Source organism: Equus przewalskii, chromosome 1 (assembly GCF_037783145.1).
Source record: "Equus przewalskii isolate Varuska chromosome 1, EquPr2, whole genome shotgun sequence".
NCBI lineage: Eukaryota > Metazoa > Chordata > Mammalia > Perissodactyla > Equidae > Equus > Equus przewalskii.
Window position 1 is genome coordinate 51,986,535 of NC_091831.1, and position 20,459 is coordinate 52,006,993.

Consider the following 20,459-nt stretch of genomic DNA (forward strand, 5'->3'; position numbering starts at 1 on the left):
TTGAGTTCCAGATACAGTGATGAGAGACTTTTCATCCGGTATTTAGCATGTCCTGGTCCTTCTGTAACTCTCCAACCTCATCTCCCACTCTGTCTTGTAGAGATTCAGAACTGCAGCCCCAAATGCATGTCTACATTTTGGCTTATTTGTTCCTTCTCTCTAAAACACCCTGTCTCCTCCACACTTGGCTATTTCCTACCTATTCTTCAGGAATCTTCCAAGAAGCCTTCCCTGAATTCTCAGGATTGTCTAAGAGTCCTTCCCTATGTTCCCACAGCACCCTATTATAGTCTATCACCCATTTACTGCATTATAAAGGAATTATCTAATTATCTGTTTGTGTCCCCACTGGTCTAGAAGTTCCTTGGGCTCATCACCATGTCTTTCTGTCCTCAGTTCCTGAACTAGTTCCCAGCACTAATATATTCTTAATAAATGTGTGCTGAACCTTCTCATTGCAAAGAGGCTATGCAGTGGCCACCTAGGAATTTGACCAAAGAAATTTGGCACTATCCCTTTTGACCCCAAATATCACTCCAACAAATGGACCCCTTCAAAGCATCATGAGTGGCAGGTCATTCTTAGTGTCCACAAGGCCTAGCACAAGGCTGAGCACACAGTAGGCCTACCTTAAATGTTTGTTAAACTGATTTATTTATGGTCCTTGAATGTCCTGTGTTTAACTATCTTGTGGACCGCACTTTCAATACCTTAGACTTTCCTATCCCTAAATTGTTTTCCACCTTGAGTTCAGATGCTCATTCATTAGCTGACAAAAGATCACTGGGCATTTTCCCACAATGGAGCTGTACAACTGTTCAGTTTTGACCGCAGCATCATCTTGGTAATGGAAGATTCATGCAATTTTATAATTATTCAAATGTTCGTTTACAAAAATGAGTGGGAAACAGTAAAAGAAAATGCTGATATTAGTGAAAATAAGCAGAGAGATCTCATCAATTAAAGAAAATTAAGGCAAAAATAGAAATCATTAGGTATGCTAAAAGTGGCCAGTCTTTAGCCTCAATTGGATGTTCAATGGAGGACAGGTTGTGTATGTTGAATTATGAAGCAAAAGAATGGATTAAAGAGCATAGTGAAATTCTTGGAATGTACTGTCAACTATCATATCCATCATAATTATTTTTTAAATCTCTGGGTCAAACCATGTAGTATCTAAGTCTATTCTTTGATATTCATCTGTTTGATTTTCATTTGTTTTCATGAACACCTTATATATCAATCCAGGAAGTGACTTGTGTCATATTAGAGATTCTTGAAGCCTTTCCTAGTCCCAGAAAACTTTGGGAGGAGTAACACTTTAAGAGGAAATAACAGCCAACTTAGGACAAAACTCAGATTGTATCTTGACTATAGTCTTATTGCTAAGCGATTAAAGCACAGACATAAGAGTCAGACATATCTGGATTACCTAGCACTGTGTCTTGATCAAGTTACTAAATCCTTCAAAACTCAGTTTCTTCATTTGTAAAATGGGGATAATATTTTATTTATTTGTATCTTGTATCTTTATTATTTACTTGTTTATACAAGATACAAATGAGTGAATATGTTCAATATGCTTAGTCCAGGGCCTGGTACTTACTCTGAGCTTATAACATAGAAGCTGTTCTCTTGGAGGGAAGAAGCAGGCTGGAAGAAAAGATGGGAGGGACTAAACTTGGCCCACTTCACCAAGTGTCTAGGGCCACACCAGATCCTGACCTCTATGAAAAACTTGATGCGGAAACACAACTTCTATTACTACTCCCAATCTACCCACTGGGTCATTCTGGCTTCTGCTGGGGTGAGTGGGAGTGTGCTATTTATTCACCTAATGACTTCTTCCAAGTTAGAGAAGTTGGAAACCCTGACAGTTGTTCCACCCGTTGCTTCTTTCATTTCTCCACCTCTGCATTCAGGAAGGTATGTCTCCTATATTATTGTCACAGTTGCATTTTGATTTTTCAGTTGTCTGAGGCTGCCAGTTCTTTGAAATGGATGATTATGACTCTGAAATTATACAGTTAGAAGAGGCTGGGTTTAGGATATGCTGTTAAAAACACCACAGGGGCAGGCGAGCTCTGTGTGATGGATGCCAGGCACCACGACCTCCTAAAACACACATTCACCATCCTGACCCTCTCTGTTTGTTTCACCCTGACATGATGGGGACTGTATTCCTATTTCCATTCTGACAGCATCCTTGCCTAAATTCTTTAATGGTTTATGAGAGTTTAATGATGTTATTTATTACTGTTTAACATTTATTATTACCCATGCTCATTCAAAAACTTTGAGAAAGTCTTGTACTTCTAAGATTGCATCTAGACCTCAGATGCCCTCAAGGAGCCAGCTCAGTCACAAGAGAGATGGAATTCAAAGTGGGAGGGGGGAGTGGCAGCAAAAAACATGGAAGAAAATGAAAAAACAAGATAAAAGAAAGTATTCAAGACTACGATGATGAAGTACTCAGCCCAGGGCCTAGAACATAGTGGGAAGTGTTCAACAGTTTACGAGTCTACAACCTTTCCCGTCCCATCAGACTGCGTTAGCCTTTTCACTTGTGAAATAACTTCCAGACAAAATCAGTAGTCCTAATATTTTGATGCAGTCCTCTCTTTTTCATAGGCCAGCCTTCTAAATGCGTTGTCAACACTCATAGTCTCCATTTACTCACCTCTCACATGCTCTCCTCCCCTCTAATCTGACCTCCGCACCCACTGCCCCACTTTAGCCTCTCTCCTTCAACATCACCAATTGCCTTGTCTAGTGGGTGCTTCCATCTTCACCTCCCTGGTCTCTCGAAGGATTTGACACTGTCAACCATTCTCTTCATCTCAAAACCCCCTTCCCTGCCTTCCTTGATGCAGCTTTCCCTTCTTCTCCTTCACAGTTTCCCTTTCTGGCCCCTCTTTCTTTGCCCACTGCTTTCAGTTGATAAGTTTAAAGATCTGTACCTGGCTTTCTGTCCTTCTCATGCGACATGGCCATCCTCCGCCATGACTTTAACTACCACCCACATATAAACAACTTTCATATTATTCTCCTCATCTCTGACCTATTTTTTGAGCATGAAGCCCACATAGTCAACTACGTGCTGGGCCTTTCCACTTGGGTATCCCACAGGCATCTCAAATTCAACATGCACAAGACTGAATTAATTCTCTCTGATACCCGCTTCCCTCCATATCATCTACAGGCATTCAAACCAGAAACTGGGTATCATCTTAGATTTCTCATGTTCCTTTAACTCTCAACTCCCTCCCTCTACCACATGTCCACCAAATCTTGGGAATTCTACCTTTCAAAAACTTTTCCATTCCTTCCATACTCCCCCTGCCTCAGGGGAGTTTTTCTTGAATTATTTTAATAGCCTCCCAAGTAGTTTTCCTGACTCTTATCTTGCCACCTTCAGATTCATTCTCCCCTCAGATATCACAAAAACCCCTTTGCAGAGCCTGCCAGGGGTTCTTTGATCTGGCCCCCATATTTCATCTCTACTCTTCTCCCTTCCCTCTCTCCAACTTATACCCTGCCCATCAAACTTCTAGAAGTCTCCCCTAAAGCATCATGTTGTTGTGGGTATTTGCAAATGCAAATATATATATTTTGTATTTGTATCTCATTCCCATGTAGACAAGTGCATATTTATTCACAAAGACCTAGTCCAAGCATTATCTCTTTAATCTTCTCTAACTTTCCCCCTCCTACTCCTTAGAGAGCTGACTACTTTCTCTAATCTGCCACAGTAAATCTTTGTAAGGTATCTACCACACTTCTTTACACATCTGTCTCTCTGCTACACTGAAAAGTCCTTAAGGATGGGGATGATGATGTCTTATTAGTGTTTACCCTCATCCCTGTGCACAGGGCTTGCCATAAAACAGGCATTTGTTCATGCGTGATCAATAAGAGAACAGAGAGCCTCATTATCCTTCAAATCAACAGGAATTGAAAACCCAAGAAGCCACCTTTGACGGCTTCAGTTTCAGCCTTAGTTGCTCAGTCTGGGCAGCTCAGAGCAGCTTCCTGAGCCCTCCACCAGTTCAGAAGCAGCCAACCTGCCATGAAGTGTGCACTGTCATTTGCTAAGCTGGAGTCAACAGTGATCCTGCTGATAGGGTGGCCTTTGCTTCTTTGCACCCCAATTCTACACCCTACAGATTGTGCATCATAAAGGTCATGGTCATAGGCGGTCCTTATCAACCAAAGCATCAGTAGAGAAAAAAATCCCACTCTGGGATATGGTGAGACTTGTTGGTTTCAAAACATTGTAGTTCGTTAAATGAGTAATATTAATGTGATCTCAGAATAGTAAACACACCCCCACACGGATAATGATATTAGTTGCATTATCTGGAAAGACAAAAAAAAAAAAGCAACATTTGGCTGCAAAGACTATGGAAGAGATGTCTGTACGGGTGATTCAAGTTCTATTAGGGCAGGTAAACTGCATTTTTCTAATTGCCACTCCCCACCAGTTTTGGGGGGGCACCTACGCTCCCAAATCAGATCTTTCCCCTGGAGTAGGGTGTGTGATTTGGGGGAAGTAAAGGGAAGTGGGGAGCACACAGATAGAGGAAGAAAACAAAGGCCTTCATTTTCTAAAACTGTCATTCACTCTGATTGGGAAAGACATTCTCAAGAACTGTGAATGTTCTGCACAGGAAGTAACGCTTCATCACACGGCTAATAATCAGCCGTGTGCCCGTCAGGGATTGGTTTTTCCCTTCTGTGGTGACAAGATGGCCCCAGGAAAGCTTGGACACCTTCTCCACCAGCCTGGTAGTCATTTGAATGCATCCAGCACCCATCTTTCAACATGTTTGAGTGCACTGGTTCCATTACATCAAACTCACACAGAAGACTCTCAATGGTGGGGTGGGATGGCGAGAGGGGTTCTTCTGCAATTTCAAGGGGTTTATATGGAGCTAGACCAACACCCCACCCCAAATACCATTTTCTAAACTAAAGCAGCTTGCACACAGCCTGCACTGCGTCAAGTTAAAATATACTTTCTTTTTACCCTCCAGCTTACTGATGTCCCTTCTCACTCTGACGCCCAGTTCTTCCCCCAGAATCTAGCGTCTTTAGGGCCTCATATCCTTAAAGAAAACAACCCAATCAGCCAATTCACTGCAAGGTGTTGGTGACTCAATATGACCAGTGTTTATGTTTAGAAGAGAGGTGAGTACTTTACCCAAAGGAAAGACTCTCTCATGGTGAAGTTTCTGGCCCTATCATGGGAGCTGATGGGACTTTCCAGTGCCTCCCAAGTCCTACCACATTGGTGACTACCAATGATGAGGACACATAAGCATGACCCTCATGCCTGGGTCATACTTCATTCCCTAACAAAAGCCTGGTAGCTTTCTGCATGGTTATCAAGTGGCTTTTATGCAGTGCCTGTTTTAGCTTTTTTTTTCAGAAGCACTAGGCAGAATAAGTTAAATCCCAAGAGTCCTTGCCCCATCCCCAAAGAGCCTTAGCATATTACCACTCTATCCCAGACTTCTTTTTTTTTTTTTTTAAAGATTGGCACCTGAGGGGCCAGCCCAGTGGCCCAGTGGTTAAGTTTGCATGTTCTGCTTTGGTGGTCCGGGGTTCACCGGTTTGGATCCTGAGTGCAGACCTACACACCGCTGTTAAGTTATGCTGTGGCAGGCATCCCACCTATAAAGTAGAGGAAGATGGGCATGTATGCTAGCTCAGGGCCAGTCTTCCTCAGCAAAAAAAAAAAAAGAAGAAGAAGAAGAAGAAGAGGGTTGGCAGTAGATGTTAGCTCAGCGCTAATCTTCCTCAAAAAAATATTAAATAAATAAATAAAGATTGGCACCGGAGATAACAACTGTTGGCAATCTTTTTTTCCCCCTTCTTGTTCTCCCCAAAGCCCCCCAGTACACAGTAGTATATTCTAGTTGTGAGTGCCTCTGGTTGTGGCATGTGGGACGCCGCCTCAGCATGGCCTGATGAGCGGTGCCATGTCCGCGCCCAGGATCCAAACCAGCAAAACCCTGGGCCGCCAAAGTGGAGCACATGAACTTAACCAGTTGGCCACAGGGCCAGCCCAATATCCCGGACTTCTTTGACAGAGAGGACACAGGCTGAGGAGGGGCAGGGAGGTTGTCATCACATGAGCCCTTAGGTGTGTCGATTTTTCAGACTCAAGTCATATGGTAATCTTACAACAGATACATGAAGGTCCTCATTGATTCACTTATTCAATAATCACTCACTAAGCTCCCACTGTGTGCCAGGAATTGCTCCAGATATGCACCAGAGAACAAAACTGACAAGGTCCCTACCCTGGGAGCTTAAAGCTGGAAATAGGTTTAAACTATTTCTGTCTGTCTCCAGAAAGCAGAACTGGGCAAATGGGTAGGAGTCTCAAGGAAGCAGATTTCTGTTGTACACAACACACAACCAAATATGGAATGGTAATGAGCTCCCCATCCCTGGAGGAATCTGAGAAGAAGCTGCATGATTGCTTTTTGCAGAGAGATTCATGCATGGAGCTGGACTAGATCTGCTGTCTTCAATTGTTTCTTTTAGCAGAGAGGATATTTTTCAAACAAAAATCTTACCTGCAGCCCCAATACATTAAAAAGCAGAGTTGCTATGGTTGAAGTGGCAAATATGAATCTAGAGGCCCCCTGAATGTTCCTCTGTCTACTCAACTCTAGATACCCACCAGTCACTGGATGAGATGATCATGAAGCTCCCAGCTCACCCTGCTGTCATGGGGTTCTGTGAATCTAAGTGGGATGGCACAGATTTCTCACCAGAGTCTTCCCCTCCCTCTTCCTCACTTCCGCCTTCTCCTAGGAGAGAGTCTGGTGAAGCCAGAGGCTCCAGGAGTATAACAGGATGCTTCATGATGCTATCTGAGAATGTCAACAGGAGCCAAAGATATTATTTCTCTTGAATGGACTTGAAGTTCATAGCACGGCTCCTCCAGCTCCAAAAACAGCCCACTGCCTGGGATCCTGAACCTTGAGGAAAAGCCAACAGACTCCAAAAGATGAAAGGACCTTCGGAGAAGAGAGCAAAAGACCAGAGAGAGAGAGAAGACACTTAAGGCCACTCAATGAAATATGTAAGGACTCATTGGCACCATTTTCTGGTGACTCTACATGAATTCTTTATCTTCTAACACAAAGTTTACTTTCTAGCAACGGACTCTATCATCACACCCTCTCAGACGTGATGTGACTAAGGGATTGCACGCTATTCTGCAATCTGCAGCAGGAAGTGGGAGAAGCAGTACCCCTTCACATTCGGAGCCTGGAAAGTCCCACCGCCATTGGGCACGGGGTGCCTGGAAAGGAAAGCCTTCAGCAGCTCAGAGGACTCTGGGCTGGCAGCTATTCATGGCTTGGGGCTGCTGACAGGACGTGCAAGAGGGGAACCTGCCAACTTGAAATGGAGCTTGAAGTTTTCCCGAGCATGTAGCTACACACAGAGCCTCAAGTTTGCCCAATCATAACCTTATCCTCCTCCCAGCTGGAATTTTCCTGACAGTTCCTGAAAAGTTCATTAAAACTGGATTCACATCTTCTAGTTTCATAGTCTACAAAGTTGTGGGCTTAAGTACATGAGTCGGTTGAGCTTAAACTCATGGTTTTCCAAAGTGTAACATAAAATGAAGCATGATTTGTGGGGAGATGTTAATAGGAGTTACTCAACAGAATTCTGAAGAGTATCACTTTGGAAAACTCTGGTTTGAACAAAACGAAGCAGGTTTCTTACTGCAGGACTTTTCAGAGTTTTGAAAATGCTAATGTGAATTGTGACTCTCCAAGAAGAGAATACAGTATACAGTATTTTCTAATTCTATTTGAACTCTGAATACTTTTTGTTATAGGGCAATGTAAAACACTCCATTTTCCTGAAACATACTTCAGAAAGTGCCATCATAAACTGAACACTTAACCAAATTATATGAATTTAGAGTTTTATCTTTCATTAAAGCAAGCCAGTATTTCCAAAGTATACCAATGTCTCATCCACCATCTTGGGAGAAAAGACTACACATGGACGAACTACTTTCATAACTAAAGCTTCAAATACCAAAACAATTAAACCGTTTTATCTGAAAATCTTTCTAAAGAGTATTACACACATCTCTTCTTTTGATTATGAAAAACAAAACAATGCAATTCTGAGGATAAAGGGGAATATATGCTTATTTTTAAAAGCTTAAAAATTCAGAAAAGAAAAAATAAGGCAGGGGCTGGCCCAGTGGTGTAGCGGTTAAGTTCATACACTTGGCTTCGGTGGCCTGGGGTTCACGGGTTCAGATCCTGGGTGCAAACCTAGCACTGATCATGAAGCCATGCTGTGGCAGCATCCCACATAAAATAGAGAAAGATTGGCAACAGACATTAGCTCAGGGCCAATCTTCCTCACAAAAAAAATTGAGAAATAAGGCAAAAGTTATTCATGAACTCGTAACTCTGTTAACATTTGATGTCATTTCTCTCATCTTATTCTGAATAAAAGATTTGCTGAAATATAAAATAAATGCCACAATTCACTTAACATTTTCTATATCATTAAACATTCTTTGAAAATATGTCTTAATGGCTCTGTTATAGTCTGTAATATAAATGTATCCTACTTCATTTAACCATTACCTTCATCAGATAAATCAGTTGTTTTATTATAAATAAGGATGAACATCTTTTGCAGAAATCTTTGTCTCTATTTCTATTCCTTTTGAATAGATACCTATAAGTAGAACTAATATGTCAAAGTATATAAGTACCTATAGGCTGTTGATATATATTGTCAAATTGGCTCCTAGAGGATTTGTACCATTTATATACTCCCAGCAACTTATGAGAGGGATATTTTATCACATCCTCACCAATATTAAATATTATTATTTTTTAAAAATCCATGTTAATTTGATGTTAAAACTTCTAACTCTTCTCACTTTTCATTATCAGTGAATTTAAACATTTACATATACTAATTTACCACTAATGTCTTCTCCTCCTGTGAATTATCTACACATAATATGCCCCTTTTTCTCTTGTGGTCTTAATATTTTTCTCATTGATTTGTGTGAACTCTGTTAATGTTATTGACCGTCATATTTGTGACAAACAGTTTTTACAACTTGCTGTTTACCTTTTTTTAATTTGGTTTATGATTTTTAACATGTAAATAATAACATCTATTTATATAAAAATATGGTTCCCTTTCATTTTTCATTTCTTCCTTTGCCTTTGTACTTAGAACGTAGTTTCTCCTTCAGAAGTCAGATGAATATTCACTAGACTTTCTCTGGATGTCCTATGGTTTCATTTTTTAAATCTTTTTTAAAAAATATGGTGTGCTGCTTGTTTTTTAAACAGAATAAAACATATTCTTAATGACTCAGGGTCACAATTTTGAATGGTGTTTAAAATTTTGTACCATAAAACAGAACACCTCCAGCAGCCACTGAGTGGGTAGACAGAATGTTCCCCATACTCTGTGACCTCAGACTCCTGTGATTTGCTAGTTTCGTGGCTAATTTTTGGTTTTAATCTTTTCTTTTGACGTTAGGCTTCTAGCTCTCATTTCCTATTGGAGATACTATTATGTGTATTGTCTGCCACTCATAGTGATCCCTACTTTTAACAGCTCATACGCCCAAAATCTGTATTTGTATTGCTGTGAACCAAGGATATATATAGTTGAGCCTGGGTGTGGAAGGCAGGATAATGGCCTCCCAAACATGTTTGTGTCCTTGTCCCTGGAGTCTCTGAGTATATTGTATTATTTGGTAAGGGGGAATTCAGGTTGCTGATCAGCTGATCTTGAGATGTGGAAATTATTCCGTATTACCAGGTGGGACCAATGTAAGCACAAGGTGATTATAAGTGAAAGAGGGAAGCAGGAGAGTCAGAGTCAGAGTGATTCGATATGGGGTAGACTCGACCAGCCGTTGCTGGCTTCGAAGATGGAAGGCAGCCACAAGCCAAAGAATTCAGGCAGCTGGAAGCTAACAGCTGGTAAAGACAAGCAAATGGCTCCTCCCCGAGAGCTTCCAGAAAGGAAGGCAGCCCTTCTGACACCTTGATTTTAGCCCAGTGAGACCCATTTCAAACTTCTGACCTCCAAAATTGTACGACAATAAATCTGCATTGTTTTAAACTACTAAGTTTGGGGTGATTTGTTACAGCAGCCATAGGAAACTAACACTGAGCCTAGAAGTCTGTTAAACACAGAAAATACATGAGCTGCAGTGCTTGGCCTTGATGACTGCTCTTTTGGCTGCTCTGAGGTTTTATTTTCCCCACTCTGCCTCCCAGTTATTTCCATGGTTGCTGGAAATCTAAACTACATCTAGATCAGAACCTACCTAAGGCGTTATTATTTTACAAGAATTAGCACCGACAAACTAAGTTGCAAACACTGGGTCAAAGTGTGAAGTAGAAGGAAGCTGGAGAGGCAAAGTATTTAAAAGTTTTTCAGAGAAATTACAAGGCTGGACCTCCTGTCCAGTTTGAGAGAAAGAACTTCCAAGAGAGGGTCATGACCCCTGGACGGGGTGAGAGCATCACCATGTAATTAACGTCTGCACTAGGTCAGATAACCATCACTGTCTCTAGGTAAAATCCCCTCTGTCTCTAAAAGACTGGGTAGTTCAAGGGCATGAGACATAAAGAATCCACTTCGCAGAAAGAATCTTCTGGGAGCAGAGTTGGGGTGCCACCAAGAGCCTTGGATCCGGGCCAAGTAGTAGAGCATGAACTAGTCCAATGAAAAATCAGGGAGTCCTCAAGAATAGTACACAAATAAGCTTAAGGGAGAATTGGGAAAGAAAGTGCCAGCACTGGGTGGAGGGAATCTGCCTCTAAGATGCATCAGGATGTTTGCCCAGGGGCCTAAATGGAACCATCACTTATGTAATTTTCTTGTGATGGATACTGAAGAGGAATTTGAAGACTGTGTGTTATTTATCTCTGGACCCCTAATGCTTACCACAGTGTCCTGCATGAAGTAAGTGCTTAATGAATTCTTGTTATGAGAATGAACAAATCAATGAATTTAGCAACCCTCTGCCATCTTTAAATCTCACTCTGGGTCTGGTAACGTCGATCTAATAAGACTCCTTAATAAAAGTTTCCAACCTTAAAATAAAGGTTAATTCACGGAGCCCTAGACCAAGTTAACTCAGAAAACCAAAAAAACAATGAGGAAGTATTTTATTAATATAATAGAATTCTTTTTTTTCCCAAAGGAGGAAAAAACTAACTTTCTTGGAGTTCTTGGAGTTATAAGATTTGGGGTGATATTTGAAGAAGAAAAGCAAAATAGTTAAAGGTAAAGAAAGAATAATAATTATATCTTAATGTCATCATTTAATATGTAGTTTTAATAACAATGTACGTATGGCATGTAGAGAGCAGTGCCTAGTATAAATGCACTCAATAGATGGTGACTATCATTACTACTCTTCAACACTGAAAACGTGTTTTTCAATGATTAAAAAATAAGATTCAGAAAAATAACTTCAAATCATAATTTATATTAAGACCAAAGAATATATGAGTTTGCTAATTTATGAGCAAAGAAAGTATCTAATGGATGATGACAAGCCAATCTTAAAATGTATAGACTGGCATGTATAATACACACAGTTATGAAAATGAGAGCATAGATTTAAATATATTTTCTTGGCCGTGTTCATTACTTAAAGGACCACATAGTGAGTCATCTACTAAAGCAAAGAATACCTCTGCAAGGTGGTATTAATACTATAATTTTTGAATATGTTGGTTTAGGGTCTCACTCAAATTGGGACATCTTAGGATAAATAAGCCAAATGAGAGGTTTCCCTCAGGGCCTAGAAACATGAGTACGAAGATGAAGATAACATAGAGATCAGATTTGGGGCAGTGTTGATTAAGCCATATCCTTAAGATAATAAAATTCACTTTCAAAGTACTGACTGGGGCGTTTAAAGAATCATACGGAATTGATAGCCTCACTAGACTCTAGACCCAAACGTAAGAAAAGATCAATTCTTCTAAAAAACAAAATAAAATGAAAAACATAAACTAATTAAAAAAAAAAAACCCTCCCTTCCAATTAAGAATTTTGACTCCGGGGCCGGTCCCGTGGCCGAGTGGTTAAGTTCGCACGCTGTACTTCAGTGGCCCAGGGTTTCCCTGGTTCCGATCCTGGGCACAGACATGGCACCACTTGTCAGGCCACGCTGAGGCGGCGTCCCACGTGCCACGACTACAAGGACCCACAACTAAAATATACAACTATGTACTGGGGGGATTTGGGGAGAAAAAGCAGAAAGAAAAAAAAAAAGTTTGGCAACAGTTGTTAGCTCAGGTGCCAATCTTAAAAAAAAAAAAATCACTTCTCTCATTTAGTAGGTTGATATACATAAATAAATATTTGCAAAGAAAAACTGAACTGCATAGGAGCCTCGTCAGGAAAAAAAAAAGAATTTTGACTCCATTGTTTGCTGTGATGGAGGAAGGGAGAGGTCAGATCCATTTGATGTCATCAAGGAACTGATAGGATGGGTGTGGGTCTGAGGTGCCAGTGTAGACTAGTTAAATGATCTACATTTAATATGAATGACTGAGTAGCTTTCTCTTTTCTTGATTATCAAAGAAAGATGGTAAATGTACAACTTCAAGACCATGGGGTTAGAGTTATTCCAGCACTTTCTTCCCTCCTAAATCCCTAGATAATCTGCTGATAACCTGAGCCCTTGTTCTTGAGAGAAATGCAATATCAAGAGCTCAATGATGTCATTTGAGGCCCAAATTGATTTTACAGCTGATTGCTGTGAGCAACATTTTCTAGTTCACATTTGTGGAAACCTACCAAGAAGACAGTAGGTTCTTTTATTTCTCAAAAAAAGACTTCTGAGCCCTTGAAAAAGAAGTTGCTGACCACTGGCAGCTAGTATGGGTTCCCCAATAAAGATTTATGCCAACCAATTGTTCTTTGTTTTTGTTGGGGCTTCCAGAGCGTTAAGTGAAAGGGGCAGCACAGACATTGTATTTATTGATTTCCACAAAATTTGACAAGGTCTCTCACAATGTTCTTGTACAAGCTGGGGCCTGGAGGGTAGTACAGCTGATGGATTGTCTTTCAACAGCCAAAGACACTCACCAATGATGGCTGACTAGAAGGGAGTCTGTTCTTAATGCTTCAAGGCAAAGAGACCTTCTCCTGTCCCGATACTTTTATAAAGATTCAGATGAAGCCTGAATTAGATGACCCAGCAAGCTCACTACCATTGGGAAGTGTTATAGTTGATGATCCTGTTGACAACCAGGAGAAGGGAACAGAAAATTCCCAAAGAATATTAGTAGTTTGGGCCCTAGGGAGGTGTTGTCCAAACCTGGGCGCTAATCAGAAACATCTGGGACCATGATGAAAAATACAGCCACCCAGGCCTTATCCCAGGCTGACTTAACCAGGATTTCAAGGGGTAAAGTCCTGGTATTTGTATTTTGTTTAAAAAATCTACTCAAGTGACCCACAGGCAATCAGCCCAGGACCTCACTTTTAGAACCACTGCATTAATGAGATTTAGTAAAGAAGTTTATCCAGGGTCATAAACGGTCCTTACCTGGTAGTCTAGAGATCTTCATGGGCTTTCAAATTATGAGAAATTCCTTCCTTACACTCCAGCTGCATTCAACCTAGACTTTTCCTCATGGGGGCAGAGCATGGGGGAGGAGGAGCGCAGCATCTGATAAAGGGAGCGCCGGTGACGCTGGCCAGACTTGGAGTCGAGCCTTGCTTCTGTGACCTACTTGCTGTGCAAGGGGATCTGTGCCTCCATTTGCTCATCTTAAACTGTGAGGATTTAGCAAGATGCAAATATAAAAGGTTTACCTGGCACATAGGTGGTCAATTAATGCCAGCTATGACTATTCACAGAGTGTTTAGCAAACTCCCCAGTTCTGTGGATCTCTAGTCTGTAGCTTTACCAGAATATGCCTTTCCTGCAGCTCTGTCCAGAAAATGAAAGACGCCACCATCTATTGACCATGAACTGTATGCTAAGCACGTGGTCCCTCTGAGATCTAATTTTATTTCCTTTCATTGTCACCAAAACCCTCATTTTTACACAGGAAGAACCTGAGGCTCAGAGAGGTTAAATGACTTCCCCCAAGTCAATCAGCTAGAAAGGGACAGAGAGACACCAAAAGTTTGGCTAACAAACTTGCACTGAGGATTCCCCATGGCACTTTTTTAATGGTTAACATAAGCAGTGGAGAAAGCTTTGCCCTTTAAAACATCTAAAGAGAGACATTTTGAAACTGCGAGGGAGGGGAGAAGTCTCACCACCTACATTCCCCATTACCTGAAGACTCAGCAATTAGCCAGAGGAAAAGCCCTACAAACCGGCAGTCCGTTGCTTGCTTTCTCTCTCTTTTTCACACACACACACACACACACACACACACACACATCCCTGGCCACCATATTTTAAATTACAATACCTTCCCCACAACACTCTTATTCGTTTCCCCTGCTTTATTTTTCTTCTTATCACTTAACCACGCTCGTATTTTTATTTTGGTTATTTGTCTTATTTCTTGTAACTCTTCCCCACTAGAGTGTTAGCTCCTTGAGGAAAGGAGTTTTTTTCTATTTTATTTATGCCAATATACACCTGCCTAGAACAGCGTGGCACACATTGACAGTCAATAAATATTTGTGGCATGAATAAATGAATGAATGGATGGATGGATGGTTAGTAAAAGTCTAGAAAGATATCAATCATAAATACTGAAAGTAATTATAATCTCATCAAATAGCTGCATGTTCTGGTTTTCTATTATAAATACATATTATTTTTATAATCATTGAAAAAAAAGGTAACCTCAATTGTCCAGGTTACTACTGATTTGAAGCTGAAGTGACAGCAAAGAGAGGACTGTTTTTATCTTCCAGAAGGTCAGTGTGCTGGATATTTTCCACAGGCCCCTCCAAATCCACCCTCTACCCTTCCTCACTCTGCTTGATGCCCTGGGATGTTGACCTCTTTAAAGTGAATCAACAAGTTCACTTGATCTTTGGCTTCCAGTTGAGAAAAGAATGAGGTTGGGCTATTTATTCCCCTAGCTCTCAGCTTGCAGCGAATTGGCCGTGACCCTCTACATGTGTTCCTCAGGTGCCTTCTCAGTCTCCTCTCTCTGGGTTCTAGAGCTGCTCCCACCCTTGCTTCCCTCAGGCCTGGGGGTGTGGCAGCTCTCCATTTTGCATGACCTCGAGTGTTTCATTTCCCTTGCTGGTCATTTTAACTCTGCCCAGACTTTTACGTAGTCCCTTTATTAAATTTTCCTCAATTACCCGGTTGAGTATGCCACACGTTTCTTGCTGGGTTTCTGACAGATACAGCAGGAAATGAGGAAGTGTGCTTACGGTTAGAAGAGCTGAGTCTTCATGCCAGTTTCATCACGGGCTTGCTCAAGGCCAACCACCTCTTTGGACTCATTTTCTTCATCTGAAAACGAAGATAATTGGGCAAGACAACGTCCAACATTCTGTAATTTTAAGAAGCCGTTTGCTTAAAGAACAAAGTAGTTACTTCCCCAACGGCAAGAAAGTGTTAACTTGATCCAGATTCTGAAAAGGGCCCAGACTTCCAGGAACTTACCCGCCAGGGTTAGCACTGTACTTCTCACGATGAGCTGAGTTTGGCAATAACAAAGCTGGCCAAATCCAATCCTATCTTTGCCCTCACTTCAGCTTCAAATCAGTAATTTCCTGGAAATGGAGGTTATTTTTTTAAACTATTATTATACCAACAACACATATTTATAATAGAAAAACCAGAATCTGCAGCTATTTAGAGAGATAATAATCACTTTCAACATTTACAATGGATACCTTTCTAGATTTCTTTTTCTATTCATTCATTCCTTCCACAAATAATTATTGAGCGCCAGTATATGCCTGGGTGTTCTAGGCATATGGATATAGGAATAGTGTTGCGTTATTGTGAAGTACTTGTGTTGCCAAACCAGAATTCTGGATGCTACCTCAATTCTTCACCTTGGCCAAGTATAATATCTGAAGAATTATGTAATCTCTGCTCTTCTTCAGGCAGTGTGTACACAGGACACCTAAGTTCCTGGAACGGTGAATATTTTTTGTCTGTTAGAAACAAGTCAAACCTTTCTGCCATTTGACTCAGCTTCTCTGTCTTAGACACGGCCTCCAGCTTCTAGCAAGGAGTCATTCTCTATCACCAACTTAAAATGTCAACAATAAAAACAGGGAATAAAGGGAACCTTCCGGGAAGTGGGAATTGTTTAGCCAAATAACATTGGAGGTTTGGGAGTAGTGTCTTTGAAAGTCAGACCAGATTCAAGGCAGTGAACTTCTTCATCTGGCGGGACTGGAAAAATGGATCTGCCCAAGCAGACGCAGTGGTTGTTGGAGCAGCTACACATATGACTGGGGCAGTACAGTGCTGACTCCTTCCTTCGTTTCGTCTCTCCCTATCCTCACACCAGTGAGGGAAAGTTTTGTTTTGTTTTAAAAGCTATTACACCAATTTTATGCTCTGAGAAGCACTACTGTCAGCAAGAAACAGGTTTGTCTATCTTACTGACATGCTATTTTGAAGAATGTCAAAGGCCTCAGCTTAGTTCAATGATGGCAGAAAAGAACCAGCATGGCACCCCCAGGATTAAATCAGAAGTGATCATCACCTCATCTTTGACCACTCAAGGCTTCCTGAGAAGGCAAATATACTCACTGCTGGAAAAGTGTCTGTCACATAATAATGGTTCATGAAATTTTGTGAATAAATGAATAAGTGAATAAATGACTTAATTAAGCCATACTTTAATATTTAGCAATATTTAACGTTTGTCAAACAATGCTTATAAGATACGAGCAGAATGGCAGGGAAAAGGGAGAAGGAGAAGGGGGTCCCAGAGCCCAACAAGTCAGACTACATGTACCACAGGGCAGCCTGCTCTGTTTTGCACCAGACTCATCTGTAAAATGGGATAATAGTACCTTCCCCACAGGGCTGTTGTGATTTTTAAATGAGTTATTTATGTAAAATGCTTGTAATAGGGTCTGGCATATGGTAAACAGTCAATAAATGTTAGCTGTTATCCTCCTCTCTTCCTCTTCCACCTCCTTCTTACTCTCAAGGAAATTTCTTGATCTGCCCCTAGGAATTTTGTCTTCCTTCTGCTAATTAACTGTGCCTGTGCATCCCTCCATATATTACAAGATATACTGATGGTGTTTCACGGTACCTACATTAGAGAAATTTGAAAATTTTAAATAAGCTTGACACTGCCATTAGCTGCAATCGCCAATGATCCCATCTCAGACATTCCTCCTTGGTTAAATACCATCACTGTGCAAAGAGAACAATGAAGCGACATACACCACAGTCAATCTGATGACTGAAAAGGCAATTTATGTTATTACTTCCGTTCATCCAACAAATATTTATTAAATGCTTGGCATGTTCCAAGCCATGGCATGAGCATCAGGATGAATCAGACACCCATCTTATCTTAAAAGAAATTTCCATCAGAGGATAGGGAAAAATCAGATAGAGATTATTAATACAGGTAGAAAGTGATATGGGCCACAGAGAAGCACAACTAGAGTGTTGTGGACCTCCAGTGACAGGAGAGACTGGTTTCTGCTGGGGACTCAAGAAAAGACAGTGAAGTTTACACAAATGCAGGTCACCAATGCCTGCCATGGGTAATGACTCAACTTGTCTTAAGACAATTACCTTAAGCGTAAGGATTTGGTCTTTGTCCAGGGGGTTTTGTTCACTAGAATTATAATAGAGGCCAAGTTTGTCATGCCTTACGCCTTTGTATCAGCAGTCCCCATCAACAGCAGGATAACCCTCCCACCTACTGCGATAATACATTCAGACCTGGATCTTGACCCATGCTCTTTAACATTCTCATCCTGATCAAAATGTCCCCAATTTATGCCCCTTGTTCTTCAGGGCTCCTGGGTGGCAGTGGGCCAATCTTCAGAGGAGAGCTCACCAGTACTATGAGCATCATATATTTGATACAAGGGACCTCTGAAGTCATGAACACATTCTGCCTTGTTTAAGCTGCAGTCCATGGCATTGTGGATACTTAGTCAGTGGTAATAATCAATCAATGGGTTCTGATCAGCTCAATCACAACAAAACCTCAACAACTGGCTGGGCAACTGCAATGGTTAATGCAGCTTCAATTTGGTTACCACGTTGAAATCTCTATGAATGGCTTCAGGTAGAATTGTGCTTAGTGCAATCTGCTCACCACAACTTGGAGGCCCTGACTGAGAAAGCCACAGAGCTTTAACATCTAGACTTATCAGGCAAAAGAATAGACACTTTTAGATAAAACATATCACAAAGAAATACCACCGTTTTTTTTTCATGTTTTAAGCATGCCACTTGCAAAGATGCATGCATGTGGCTTTGTAGATGTCTTTCTGAGTTGCATCTGTAACTTTGTCAATATAACACCATCTTACCTTGCTATAACACTGTGTGATTTGGGTAACACATCGGTCTCTTACTGATGGTATTCTGGAAAGGTCAGCACTGTGCCAACCCACCCACAGCCTCTTCTGAGGGGATCTACCCTGCCTACGCTTCCTGTTGAAGGGGCAGGCCCAGGCAGCCATGTTTAGCACTCAGTGCCCCTCCTCCTCTGTCCACAGATGATTGGCCCTAGCCCAGGCACCTGAGCCAATGGTGTACCATCTATAGACTGGTCCAGGAGTTACAGTCTGCCTTGAAAGATGGACTGGACCAATTAGATTCTCTCTTAGGGCCCTGAGCTTGAAGCAAACATAACCATCAATAAGTACTCGGACTAGAAGAAGTAGGCATGTAGTGTGTTGCTTAATCACAGCAATCAAAGATCCATAAGCTGCTGCTGCTGAAGGCCTGGGAGCCTTTGTAAACCTAGAATCACCTTTGAGCTCTAGGCTCCTTGAGGCCAAGATTTAATATGACTGCTGTTCTTGGATTTCCATGAACTTTCCTTTATCATTTTTTGAAATAGTATGACATAACGCAATGCTAAAGCCCTTTGTCTTGAGCCGGCTTGAATGGCTTCTGATCCCTGTAAGAAAAAGCCCCAGAATAAAACCAATGGGAAATTAAAACTGGGTCCCCACTGAACTCCTGGGCCACAAGGCCTTGTAGAGAAGTGACAAGAAGAAAGACAAACTGGCAAGGTCTTAGCCATTACTGGGAAGGCAAGAGAAAACAAAAAATAAAAAAAGGAACTGAAAACCTTTAAAGACGATTTGGAAAGTTTGTGTGTGTGTGCCTCCCTGTTAGGTACGCAGTGACTTGTAGAACCAACACCATGAATGGAGAAGACACAGCTTCACTGAGCTCTCTTTCGTGAGCGAAACCTAATATTTTAACAACTAAACTTAAAATAGACTATGAATGACTTCTGCTTATGAGATATGCTAAATACACAGGAATGACAAATGATTGAAGCCAATTCACAAGAAAAACAGGATAATACTATTTGACACAGCCTCAAAAGCAGGTGCTCGGTTTAGGGTGTGTCTACAGGGCCCTGGTTTTTGTTTCCACTGAACTTTGGAAACTAAATGACACTGCTCTCTATTTAAAAATGTAAATGTATTGGTTCATATAGATTGTGTCTAAATAAAACACAGTTTCCAAATATCTCCTCAATGGTGGCATTTCGTGGCCAAAAATATTTCATGGCTTGGAGTTAAATACAATTTGGCCTCTATCTAAATATTCTGATTTAGAAATTGAATTATTTTCATGTTTGATCCACAAAGATGTTTCACTAGTTTAAAAACTAACCTTTGTAAATTGAAGTTTCCACTAGTCGAATGGATTTTTTTCTATGCCTGTGTTATATAAATGATGTCTTCTTGCCATGAGGAAGCAGTGTGGTGACGTGGTTAGCTTATGGACTTTGGAAACAGATGGGCCTGAGTTCAAATCCAGGATCAATGATTTTTCCAGACATGTGGCCTCAGGCAAGTTACTCCTGCAGTTTCTTTATTTTCAAACAAGGATGATGATAACCATAGTACATATCTTACCGGATGTTGTAAGAATTAAAGGAATGAAGGCACATAAAGTGCTTAAAGCAGTGCTTGGCCCATACGAAATAATCTACAAATGTTTGCCACTATTATTTGTATTACTTTCATTGAACTCACAAAGTAAATCATTGAGTACATGCAAGTATTGTGCTAGGTGTGTACTTTTGTAAGCTTGTTTAAAACTCACAATAGGAGGGTAGGAATTATCATCCCAATTTTACAGTTGCAGAAATGAGGCATAGAAAAAGTTAACTAATTTGCTAAAGGTTGCCTGGTTACTAAATGGCAGAGCTAGGATTCGTTAATTCACTCATTAATTTATTCAACACGTTTTTATTGAACAATGGCTACACACTACTCTAGGTGCTGGAATACAG